Source organism: Haliaeetus albicilla, chromosome 16 (genome assembly GCF_947461875.1).
Source record: "Haliaeetus albicilla chromosome 16, bHalAlb1.1, whole genome shotgun sequence".
In the NCBI taxonomy this organism is placed as follows: Eukaryota; Metazoa; Chordata; class Aves; order Accipitriformes; family Accipitridae; genus Haliaeetus; species Haliaeetus albicilla.
In genome coordinates this window covers 20,233,549-20,246,178 of record NC_091498.1, presented here as the reverse complement: position 1 = coordinate 20,246,178, position 12,630 = coordinate 20,233,549, and the positions used below count along the sequence as shown (strand labels likewise).

At 41.9% G+C, this 12,630-nt stretch overlaps 1 protein-coding gene across 1 annotated transcript in view; it reads left to right on the top strand.

Annotated features, from left to right (window-relative positions):
• The window catches only part of DENND2B (DENN domain containing 2B), a 183,241-nt gene that overhangs the window by 28,934 nt on the left and 141,677 nt on the right, over positions 1 to 12,630 (top strand). Inside the window, 1 exon segment of the mRNA XM_069803798.1 lies at positions 12,196 to 12,284. The gene's annotated coding sequence lies outside the window, so the exon portion shown is untranslated.

Below are 12,630 nucleotides of genomic sequence, written 5' to 3'. Positions count from 1 at the left end.
AACAAGTTCGCAGAGCTGTACAGTCCTGCCTTTGTGTTTTGCGAGTGCACATGATTTACTGCAGAAATCAGTTTGGCGTAGCATAGCTGTGCGGATTCAGCAGGACCTACCATTATCTTGTCATGTTTTTTACCAAATTAACTTTTACAAAGCAGCAATTCAAAAACAGGAAAGAGAAATGTGCTGAAAAACCTACCCTTTCTTGTGCCCCCCCATCCAGTGTGTGCTGGCAAATCTGCCACAGCTGCACCCACGGACGTGGTGGTGCTTGGCTCCCTCGCTTGTAGGCTTTGGGCATTCTGCGTGTGTGAGCTGATGTGGGTCTTGATTTTATTATTGTGCTCTCAAACTCTCAAATTGCTGACTTTTCAGCTAAGTATGGCAGTTCAGACATGGCTTTCTGTCATGTTTCACTTCACAGATTTAATAGGATTTCATTGGTACAGCAAGAGTAACAAATGCAGTTAGCAAAATTTTGCAAATCTTACTCCTTCTCAGCTTTGCTCACCCACAGCCTGCAGTCTCAGACAGACAAAAGAAAAATGGCCAGAAAGCAGCTAGGTTGCTGGGCTTGCCCTGACTAGCATTGCCTTTCACTGCCTCTGAAGGCAGAGTATTGAGCTACAGGCACTGCTGGTCTGACCCAGAAGGGCCTTTTCTGTGTTTTTAAAGTATGTCTCTATTCCAGTGTCAGCACTGAAGTAGCCATGGATACAGTATTTCTGCATTCTCAGATGTTTGGCAAATGTGCCTGGATTTTTGTTTATTTTTAAGGGGTTAATTTAAAATGTGTAAAACTTTCCTACCTTCTGGGAATTCAGCACATTCAGCCCATGTATGCCTCAGCAAATGGCTTCTATTTAATAACATCTTTGTACATTACCATTGAGAGATGGCTATCTCAGAGAGCTAAGCTGTGGATGTGCCCAAGGGTGAAAAAAGAACAAAAAAGTAAGACTGAGGGGAGATGGGAGAAGGAAAATTCTTTCTTTGTGCAGGTTTTTTTCAGTGGATAATGTGTGTGAAAGGTAGGGGAGGAGATGCTCTGAGGAGTATTCTGAGATTACAAAATAACTTGCTTAGCTAAACAGGGTGGATTGAAATGACAGCCCTACCCATCCTTCTCTCTCCCTCTTCAGTGAACTAACCAGCGCTCAAGCAGCAGTGTTCATGTGTGGAGCAGAGCTGTGCACAGCTCCTTTGCCTCTTTCCTTGGGTTTTGAGATGAAACTGCAGGGCTAGTGGTGTTTTCCCTCAAGCTCCTGAGATTAGCAACTTTTGTGTGAAGGAAGTTAATTGGCCAATATCACTGCCCACTCCTCACAGTTTGACAGCTTCTCTGGCACCAGCGTGTGCCTGTGTGTCACCACACTCCGTGAACGTGTGCCGCAAACCCTGTCTCAAGCCACCACAGTCATTTTCTTGAAGACGTGACTATTTCCTCAACAGAACTTTCCTCTGTAGAAAGTACTTGTTTCTTTCCCTTTCCCTTTCCTTTCCCCTGCAGAAACTATTTGACACTCAAAAGACCCATCTGGTTTTGAAGATTAGCCAGGGAGACCAGAGATGGCAGTGAGGGAGACCCATCCTGATGCAGCAGGTTTCAGATCCGCCCGCAGCCTGTCCCTTGTGTACATTTTACTTCCTCTCACAAGTAATGTCTCAGAATCTTTTGAATGGCTCACCCAGTAGAAAAACTCTACTCTGTATTAATGGTTAATGGGTCTTTCTAGCAGATGTAAAAATCCAGTGAAACTTATACAGTTTCTTTGGTTTTAACAGGAACAGATGATTTAATAAGGAGCTATAAATCTCTTGGGAATGTACAGACATAGTCAAACACCACACTTCTGCCAGATTTTTCACTGACTAGACTTATAGCCTATGAGTCATAGTGGTCTGCTCCACTCTCCACCTCAAATACTTGTTGTTGTTTTGGCTTTTAGAGGTGCTCCGTGCTGCATATGGGGGTTTTTATCACCTTCTCCTGTTAATGGGCTTGCTCTTTTATCCAGGATACAGCGTTCAAGCAGTTGACTCTCATTCTCTGCATGACAGTGCATGGCATTTCCTTGCCATTCCCTAGCCCAGCTTGTGATTTTAAAATTGTATAGTGAAAATGTTTCTGAGGATTATATTAATACAGCCTCCTAAATGGGCTTAGTAGTGGGAATCTGCTTAAATTAAAAGATGTATAGTCAGCCACTTTCTTAATACAGTAATGCGTTCCTTCCAGCAGTCTGTGGCCAATTTATGAAGTTTAATAAATTTATTCTAACAGGATTTCTTACAGATTCAGTTATTATCAACTCTTTAGAGATAAGGAAACCAAGGCAGAAAGCTGTTCCAGTTACCTTGACTCATGCTGAATTGCAGGGGAGGGTTGTATTTCCTAAAGTATTGAAGTGCCATTCCAAATGGATGTAAAATGGCACTGTGTTTTCCAAATGTCTTATTTTATATTGTGCTGGTCTGCTGGCTTTCCCTAAGTGTCTTAGGTGTCAAGGAACTGGGGTTGCAAGCTCCTGATTTATCTTACAGTTGGTTTGCAAGCCATGTGAATTACACTTGGGAGCCACTCTAGAGAAGGTGAGGTATTAGAATTGCTAAGATTTGCTCCAGGTCACACCCTGGTAAACCAGAGATTAATCTAGTGATAAAACACGAGACTTCGTATGGAATTTTTAACCATTGTGGAGGTTCTTGCAAGACAGGTGCAGTGGAGTTTATTTTGAAAGCAGCTGGATGGAGGGGATTTAAAAAATGGCCCACAACATAGTTGTGTCTGTTTTGTTTTTTTTTTTTAATCTTGCAGTGCAAGTGTCTAATATTTTAGTTTGTGACAAGATACAAAATGTCTAAGAAAAATTGTGCGAAGTTCTGACATTGTCATACACAGGCAGGAAAAATCAGGCTGTAATCTTTCACTGCCTCAGGACTGCATTTGTGTTTGTTGTACTCTGGGCCTGTGTGAATTGTGAGGAAGTTTCTTATTCCAGTGGTAGGGATGACGAAGAAACCCTGTTCATGTTTGGCTTTTTTTTTTCAGGCTGGAGGGAGTATAAAAAATGCATAGATGTGAAGCAGGTTAAGAAACTGGAAACAGCCTTGGAGGTTGATTAATGTACAGAACTGTATAACGTGATCGAAGATACATATTATTTGAAGTTTATGGTGAGACTGCAATTTACTGCATCATTCCAATAGTTTGCTTCTGATTTCTCAGAGCTTCAGAAAGCCAAACAGGTATTGTGTTACTAGGTGAGGAAAGGTCATATAACTGGATGGTGTCAAAATCAAGAACAACATTTTATTCTTCTGACTTCTTGTTAGGTCCCTCCACACTGTGCAGGAAGCAGAGTAGAGGGTTTCAATCTTAGCCATATGCATTAAAAAAAAAAAAAAAAGCCCTTTCAGCTTTTTCTGGCAAACTGAGTGTTGCTTTATGCTTTCAGTAAGCACGGAGCTCTCAAGTTTACTGATGGGACTTTCACACGTCAGGAAATCAGAAAACTGGAGTCGTAATCAGCATGTCTGTTCTTGAATGGGGAATTTTCCCCAAAGCAAGTTGTGATGCATGCTCCTAATGATTTGAATCTTATGGTTCAGACTTTCCATAAGTTGCTTCCAGCATTGTAGGCGCTAACTTGTGTTTGCACTGAACATACACACACCCAACTGCAAGGGTAACAGCCGTTAAGTTACACGTCTAAATCTCAGTGTAACTCTGTGTGATTAACTGGGAATGGCCAGTGCCTTTAGAAATCTGGTCCTACTGTGGCGTTTAGATGGAGATGTTGGTGCAGCGTTCAGTGCTCGTGCTGTGGCAGGCCAGGTTAGGGGTTAGTGAGAAATCAAGACTTTTAGCAGAGCTTTTGCTAGCACTTTTTCACTGGCAGCAAGGTCTTTTGCAAACTTTCTGGTGTGTGGTCTTTGTGTACTAAATGGCTAACAATCAGCCTGTGTTGTGGGATTTCACCATTTTCATGGTATGAACAGCAAGCAGCAGCAGCAGTTCCAGAGAGAGAGTTGTCCATCCCCTTAAAGCAATGTACATAGCAATGGGGAACATCATGTGACTACATGGACCTTGTCCAGTGTTTTAAAGAAAAAATATCTATAACAGTGTCCTGGCCTATATAAGCTGTATAGTTTTCCCAGACTTGGAAGAAGAGCACTGGTACTTTCCCAAGTTCCACCCTTTCCAGTTTGATGTAAAAAAAAAAAAGTCGATTCTTGCTTTTCTTTTGTCTCTAAAATGGGAAATACTTTAATTAAAAGAAGAAATAATGCTTTTTCATGGCAAGAGGCAAAATCTTATCTATGAGCCATCTGTTTTGATGAGAGTAAAGCAGAATGTGTACTTTTTTTTTCTTCTTAAATAATAGCCTTTACTGTTAGCGGTGAAGAGGAGACAGGTAGGTGTGTGATTCCCCAGCAGCCTAAAAGGGGGCGTTCAGAGAGTCGTTCCTTGGATGTGGGGCTGTTTTCAGAGGCTTCCCCAAGCTCTGTTTGGAAGAGCGCACAGAATCGAAGGAGGAGGAATGACCTTGCTTTTAAGGCATTCATCTGGAGCTCAGGCGCTGGGAGCTGAATTCTCAGCACTGAGACTGGCTTCTTCTGTGGTCTGCAGTATGTTGCTCAGGGGATGTCTGTGCAGCACAATGGAGCTTTGCACAGAGAGCCCTGGAGCTGACTCCAGGAGGTCTGCATGGCCCTACAGAGCAGTGGGGCACTGTGTGGAGGCATGACTCCCTTCCCCCCCAAAATACAGATGCACTAGTTCGAGCACTGCCTTGTCCTGTTGGGGCTGTGCTGCTTCCAGTTCTGGAGTTATGATGGTTGCGGCTGATTTGGGCATCTTTGTACCACATTCCACTGCTAAACCCAGGAAGCACTGAGGTACTGAAAAACTAACACAAATTTCACAAAGTGTTTTTGAACTGTCTGCATGGTCTGGTTTTGGATTTCTTTTGTTTTGCACAAGCTTGTCCTAGTCAGTCCACTGTCACTGACTTTCATTTCCTCCATGGCACCAGAAGGAAAGCTTAATTTCAGCTGTTTCCCATACCCAGATTGTTTTCCAGGAAGAAAAAAAGTTCTGATATCCCTTGGAGTTCAGCTGACCCCAACAGCCTTCCAGGTCCTAACTATGATCTCAGGGGAGGCAGCAGAGCCTGGTGCTCGGAACCTAGTCATTCACACAGTGTTTCTGAGGGGCCACTGTGCAGCCTCATGCACAAAGCCACTTAACTCCTCTTTTCCAAGCAGCCACACAGAAGTGATATTTACTCAGCTTTGTAAAGCACACTGAGGACCATGAATGAAAGAATGGAGGTGTGCATATTCAAAACAATACTTTGTTTATCTGCTCTATCCAAAATAGAGAAGAAAATGGCTTTGTTGTCTGTGGCTTGAAAAATCTGCCTGCTGTGATGATTATGACAATATGAAAGACAAACTTGTTATATGCCTAAGAAAACACATGCTGTTGCTGGGTTTGATTTCAATGGGGTGTAGGTGATGGGACTAGTGGTGGGCTGGTGCTTGCAGTACCCTTCCTCCCCAGAGATGCTAAGCAGGGCTCACAGGCATCCCCCCAGCTTGTTAGCAGCAGTTCACAGGGTCTCCAGGCCAACTTGGAGGTTCAAGTCATGACTAAAATAAAGGAAGCCAACTGCAGAAGTCAGCGCAGAGATAAGTCATTGCTTTTTGTCCAAAGGTACATGGGGCTGATACTTCCTTCTTAGAGTCTCTTGGCTAATAGTCTTCGGAAGATAAGAAGATAAGATCTATCCAGTCAGAGGGGGTTGCATAAACTTCCTCTGAACTTTCATAGTTGAGGATCAAAAGGAATCACAAAACATGTTGTCATTATTAATCTATTTATTTATTTATTTAGAAGTTTGTCCTGGTTTCAGCTGGGATAGAGTTAATTGTCTTCCTAGTAGCTGGTACAGTGCTATGTTTTGAGTTCAGTATGTGAAGAATGTTGATAACACTGATGTTTGCAGTTGTTGCTCAGTAGTGTTTAGACTAGAGTCAAGGATTTTTCAGCTTCTCATGCCCAGCCAGGGCACCTGACCCAAACTGGCCAACAGTGTATTCCATACCATGGGACGTCCCATCTAGTTTAGGAACTGGGAAGCGGGGGGCAGGGATTCGCCGCTCGGGGACTGGCTGGGTGTCGGTCGGCGGGTGGTGAGCAATTGCCCTGCGCATCATTTGTACATTCCAATCCTTTTATTACTACTGTTGTCATTTTATTAGTGTTATCATGATCATTATAAGTTTCTTCTTTTCTGTTCTATTAAACCGTTCTTACCTCAACCCAGGAGTTTTACTTCTTTTCCCGATTTTCTCCCCCATCCCACTGGATGGGGGGGGGAGTGAGTGAGCGGCTGCGTGGTGCTTAGTTGCTGGCTGGGGTTAAACCATGACAAAGTTCAAAGAGTGCACAGTGCTATTGGTTGTGATTTTTCCCATGTAAACAAGGTGGTATTGTACTGGATGCTCAGCCTTACGCTCCATCCATATTCTGCTTCAGAAACCAGCACTGCATTATTGAATATACCTGTCCTCGTGTCCATTGCTTTGCTGAGACCCTCTTCCCTTTATTGGCTCTGTACAGCCAATGTAACAATAGAGATGGTTTCCATCAGCATCTTCTTTGTCCCTCTACCTGAATGCGAGTACAGGAAGGGCTACCTTAACAACAATATGAAAATTGCCTCTTCAGGTGGGGATTTGGCTTAAAGTATCTGTATTCCCATCATTTATGTCCTCTGAGAAGTGTTCTGCCCCTCTGCTCCCATTAAGTCGAAGCTTTGCAGCACTTGCTCAGATGCACACAAGATTTAGTCCTCTCAGAGTTATATTCTTGTGAGTCCTGCTTGCATTGCAATTCCAGGTGTGAGGGGATCTGTTTTTTAAATTGCCTTCTAGTCCCATGTGTAGCATCTTGTGTCACAGGATGTGTACTGTGAATGAGGGCAACAGAAACTTGTCCTTTGGCTTTTACTTAAAAAAACCCAGTAGTGAACTAAGACAAATTGAGATATCTCGCATTCATGTAGGGTCAAATCAGAATTCCTGTGGAATTTCAAACAACTCATTGACATCTCTCCTGATATGGCTAGTTCCCAGAGGAAGCCTGCTTTCTTATGCCCCACTTCTTGGGACATAAATCCACTCTTGATGGGGATATATGCAGTAAAAAAAGGTATAGGAAGAGACTAACTCCCATAAAGGGCAAAATTTTCTTGTTTTGTCCAGACAGGACAAATAGTCCCCCCTCGGGGGCTTCTCCCCTCCATCAATTTTGGTCCTACAACCTCCTCTCTTTGCTTTTCAGGCATGCCTGGGATACAGCACAGCCACCCACAGGAAGGGTGTTGGCTGGGGTGCAGATGGGTTGCAGACAGGGCTGGCTCCGGAGAGTTAAGGAGCAGAAGGACTTACTTACATGAGGTTCCCACCTTTTGGTTATCCCTATGGCTTGGCTTGTGCCTTGGCCTGGTGCCATCTGACACAGTTTGCAGCACTGGGATGTTGAGGGCTGGCTGAATTGGCTGCCTGGGCCCAGAGCCAGTTTGTATGGCTTGTGTGGCTTTGCACCGCTTTCCTAGCAGCCTGAGCTGTAATATGTGTCTCCTGTCATGAATCAGACTATAGGTATGGATAATTTTCAAAGCAGGCATTTACATGAGTTAATTCCACACTGTTCAGGTTTAAAGTTGTTCTATTAAGGAATTATTCAGCTTATTGCTCAGCAGATTTTCAACCTCAGTAGTAGGTTTAGCATGGGGAGCACGTCCTGGTTATATCACCAAACAGTGTCTTAAAGCTTTAATTGCCAAATAAAACCTCTGTGTGTCTCTCTTTTCTGAAATATACAACATTACTAAAGCACCACTTTGGTAAAATATTGTAGCACATTTGGCATATTTCAAAGTTCTTTTGAAGTCAATGTTTAAGTGCTTTGCTGAATCAGGGCCTAAACCAATAATAGCCACAAAGTTAAGCCACTTTATTTCTAAATGAGTGTTTGCACAGGATTTGAATGTGTGTCAGCTTCTTGTCATGACTGCCCAGGTACAGATACCCTCTTCATTTCTTTGAATCACTTAGCAGCTTTTGCAAATTGCTGTCTTGCACCCAGCTGAGACACCAGGGTCAGACCCAAGTATGGCAGGCTTTCATTTGCAGAATGAGATCAAACTGAAATGGGATATAGAGCTGTAAAGGGATTGGCAACATCTCAAAGAGTGCACAGCTATGATTAGTCATTTCCTATACACGTACAGTATGTGTGTGTGTGTGTATATATATATATATACACAGAGATACTTTTTTTTTTCTGGGTTAGTTAAATCAGTACAGTGCTTCAAACATGATCCATGTTGGGCCATTAAAGAGGTCATGGAAATTTTTAATTCTCCTCCTAGAAAAGAGAGTTGTGGAAATACTATGGGTAATGGAGCTGATGCTGAAATGGGGGAAGAAAACAAGGTCATAGCTTACTGATCTTAGACCTACATCTGTGCAGTCCCATTGCAACCAGGGGGCTCATATGTTGGGTCAACTCCTTTGCTATTGTTTGCAGGGCTACGGTATACTTTTGCACTACTTACTATGATACAACAATCCTAGCAAAACATGATGCAGTGAGGCAAAAGTGAAATTAATGTGCCACTGAAGTCAGTGAAGGTTTTATTCACTTCAGTAGAATGATGCTTTTGCGGTCAGAGGTGTTATCTTGTGGTACTTGCTTTATTGCTGTGCTCTTATGCCATTGTGTTGGAGTGTTAACAATAAAGGCCAGTGCTGTGGACTATTAATTCAAAGAACTCAATGGTGTCGTGGGACTGCTTCAAAGAGTATGGTGGCTGCTGTCCTGGATGTTATCATCTTGTCCCACCTGGTAGTCACAGAATTCCCTATGCAAAAGTATTGAGTGCTGGGTGTCTAAATAAAGTGCAAAGAGCACAGTTTTTGTAGTGCATGCATGCTTTATATTATGAGCTGGCTGGGGCCTTTTCCCTTATTTCCATACCTCTGCAAGTCACTGCCTGGTGATGAGGAAGTACTTCTGCCTAGCTCTCTGCCTCTCCCAGTGAGGTCAGCAGGAGCTGCAGGCACTTGCCTTCCTGTGGTACTGGGTTAAAAACATACTGGGACAGGGTACTCAAGCTTCACTTTTTGCTGTTGAGTCTTAATTTTATCGAAGTTCAAACAGGTACATATCCATTGACGTCACTGGAAAGATGGTCAGTAACTGTGGTGTAGAGATGACATGAGAGGAAGAGAAATAAGGTGGTCATCTATGGGAAAGGGGCAGAAGCCCTTCTGAAGGGCAGAAAGTTATCTGAGGAGGGGGAAAAATCATAAATCATTTTACAAGACTATTTTTATGTGGAACTTCATTTTATTTAAAAAATGCAAAGGAAAATGTCACTGAAGTTGGTGCAGTAATTAATCTCTGTTTAAACCTACCAGAGATTTGTGCTGTTGTTGTGGGCAGCTTAGTCTGTAGCTCATCTCTTGTTTTGTCTTTTTAAATCTCAAAGTTGATGTTGTGTTTTCACCTACTGAAAAGGATAAAATTTCGTGAGTCATTTAGGAGCAGATCTGATTTTTGTTTCCTCTGCTGCTGCTGGCCGCTTGACTTGGAAGGCGTTCAGTAAAGAATCTCAGACCGCGCAGCTTGTGGAGAGAGTGGCTCAGATTTCCCTTTCCAGTCTCAAGGGCAGAGATGCCAGGTATGCCCCAGTGACGACTCTCACACTGCACACTCATCTTTTTCAGTGCATGTGTGCTCCTGCGTGCGTCACGTGGCTTCTGCCTCCTGCGCTTGTGACAGCAGGGCATAGGAAGGAGTGTGTTCAACCAGTCAGAAATGGGAAGTATATCAGAAATAAGAAACTAAACATCAGCCATGTGTGAGTAATGGATTGTCTGTCTCCTGCAGGGGATGAGGATACATATTTTAATGCTTTTTGATTGCAGTGTAGCCATGACACTGTAATTAATGTAATATCAGCCGTTCATCATGTCTTCTTTTTTTGATCCCAAACTCTGTCCTGATGCTAAATTTTGTTCTGAGGTGTTGATGTGCTCATAGAAAAGCCAAGTGAGAAAAAAGTGAAAGGTGGGAATGGTTCTTGTTTCACTGGGGCCTATCGGAGCAAAATATTTCACTTTTTGGCAAGGAATTGATTAGGACTGTATTCATGAGGCTTAGAATAGAAATGTGCTTGTCTGGGGTCTTCTATGGTAGTCATCTGCCCAAGACCAAAACATGGGCTGTAGTTTTACTACTGTGCTTTGTACCTACATATTTGGGCATGCATAATATATTTTAATGACTTAGTATGTTTTGTTTGGAACTTTAAACTGTAACTGAGTGTATATGTAATGCAATGAGCATTTTCAATTGTTTATAAATGCTAGCTTGCATGCTCCCCTGACATCCTTGCCATATATGCAGATGTGGTCACCTAATGAAGTGCTACAGAGCCTTGTGATAAACTCGAGTGGGATGTGATGCAGACGGTTGGTATATACTCCCATGCTACAGTAATGGGGTCTATAGAAAATTTGAGACTGATCAGCCATTTCACCTCTCGATTGGTCAATTCCTAGGTTGCTGGTTTTTTTTTTGTTTTTTTTTTTTTTGTTTGTTTGTTTTATTACTTCCATGTCTTTTGAGCATTCCCTTTGCAGTGATGTGGGTAAAACATTCCTTTCTTGGGAGGAGGTACCCGTCTCCCTCTCTCGCCAGTTACACTGCTGAAATTGTGCCCACTTGCAGCATGCGATCAGTTTAACTCAGTCATATGCCAAAAGGAAATTTTCAAGACAAAAACATGTCATAATTTTTTGTATTCAGCTCCTATGGTTCTGCTGGGCCTCCCTGGTGCATTTTTAGGGGAACTTAGTGTGAACTGAACTTACAAGCTTAGCATGTGGTGCTTTAATGTCTAGAAAAACTATTTCATGTGATGTCATTTTAGCATCTTCTAGGTTCTTAAGAGCTGAAGTAGCTGTCTTTATATTCATGTACCTGTGTATAGTCTGCATGTAGTTTTTGGTAACTGTAAAATATGCCTCGTGTATGCCTTTGGGTAGTGTTTTTGATAGAAAGAGAGGTTGTTTAAGTGTACAATCTGCTGGGAGCTCTGTCACTCACAAAATGTAGAGTTTTCAGAAATAAAGTCAATAATATGCTGCAGTGTAATTTATATTTTGTAATAGCTATATGGAGGGACAGGTGTTCCCATAAGACATCTTCCTGTCTAGGTTTTTTTTAATCCTACCTTCGCTATCATGTTACAAACACAACCAGAAGAGTAATACATTGGAACTCTTTTATATCTCCTCGTGTATAAACCTAGCTGTGTTGATTATGTAATGTCCATACACATTTTCTTGTGTTCAGCTCCCTAAATAACATATAAAGATGCAGATGCTAATTTTATTTTTTTAATGCAGGGGTGGCATATCATAACAGCATAATGAAGTGGTTGATAAAGAAACAAGAAATTGATTTCTTACTTAGTATGGCATAGTCAGCTTTGCAATTTTACGCCCACTAGAGGGACTGTTGCTTACAGTACTCATTGAAGAAAGCAGTCATGCAGTCCCTTTAGTATCTTTTATGAAGTTTTAAAACTTTGAATGACTGACTACGTTAGATCCTCTAAAGAGTAAGTCTCAAGCTATTTCTCAAAGTGTAAAAACTTTGGGCACAGTGCTGTTCTTCTGAGTGCAAATACTTTTTACTGAATTTCCTTCCTAAATGTTCTTTTTCTTTCTTTTTTTTTAAAAGTATTTTCTGTTCTCTTGATTTATCAGTCCAGGCTTTCCTATATGACATTGCTGGGGATTAATTTAGAATTTTTTTGTCAAGGAAAAAATGTTATGTGTCTTTATTTATGTTTGGGATAAGTTTGTTTTGCAACCATGGTGCCAGCAAAGATGGTAAATTAATCAGTTCTTGTATTTGCAGACGTCATTGAAATGGGTTTCTCCTTTAACTGGGAGATAGTGAGTTTTGGGTAAGAGGCACATAAACTTGTAGTAAGTATGAGAAAATTTCCAAATGTATCTGTTTTTTCTTGTTTAGCTGGGGGATTTTTTCTGTTTGTTTGAGTTGCATGTTCCTGACCTGCGCATTTTTCTTCTTAATTACAGAAACATGAAAGAATACAGGAAGTCCTGCATGACCACAATGAATACCTGTGCTAATTAAGTCACTGGCTGGGTACTGGGAGAACAGCAAGGTAAGCAGTCAGGCCATGCCAACAGCATTTCTTGTAATCTGCATGATTGTATTTCAACAAAGCCTTAGTGCTTTCAGATATCAAATTCATAACAAGTCAGGTGAAGACTAATAGCCTGCAGGTTTGAATGCAATAGATTTACTTGTAGTTCAAAGTTTTGGCAAGCAAACATCTCTGTTTTCCTTCCTGGGGGAAAAACCAGTGCAAGATCTGTGGTGATTTTCTTTTTTTTAAAAGGCAGTATCTCTAATTTCAACAATCGATTCATGACCAAAGCTCAGCTTCCTGGGCTGACTCTAGGGAGGGCTTGGAGGAGGGGTGGAATGCTTCGAAAACTTAGCTGATG